Raw genomic sequence first — 625 nt, forward strand, 5'->3', positions numbered from 1 at the left:
GGCGGCGGTCCTTGCAGCGGCGGACGGTGTCCTCATTGTCGAGCTTGGAGGCCGCGCAGCCCATGTGCGCGTGAAGGGACGTGCAAGACGGCGCGTGAAAGTGAGAATCAGAATGAGAGTGGAGAAAGAGAAAAAGGAGAAGAGTGAAGAGGGGATAGAAATGTAGTAAGTGTTGGGAGTGTTGAGTACTTAAACTTCAACTCATCAACTGAGCTTCCCAACTGTGTAAGTGCCAATTTGCTTCTCTCCTTGCTTCTTTTTCTTTTTCTTTTTCTTTCTTCATGACACATAATTCCTACTTGGAACATTTGGAACATTTTATTTTTAATATTAGAGTGGTAATAGTGATTTTTTAGAATGTAGATTGTTGGGGTGTTATTTTCAATTGTGGAACCGTTTAATTAGAGAAGTGAAAATTGGACTGTCTGATTTATTAGAGGTACAGAAATCAGACCGTCTAATTTTTAGAAATACACAAATCGTACCGTTTGATTTGTGCTAAAAAAAATTAAAAAATTTGAGGTACAGAAATCAGTCTCTTCAATTTGTGTATTTTTTATAATTTTAAAAAACACAAAAAATTACAATATTAAAATATATCATTAAATATTTTTTATAATTGATG

This window comes from Arachis ipaensis, chromosome B04, assembly GCF_000816755.2.
Source record: "Arachis ipaensis cultivar K30076 chromosome B04, Araip1.1, whole genome shotgun sequence".
Taxonomy (NCBI): Eukaryota; Viridiplantae; Streptophyta; class Magnoliopsida; order Fabales; family Fabaceae; genus Arachis; species Arachis ipaensis.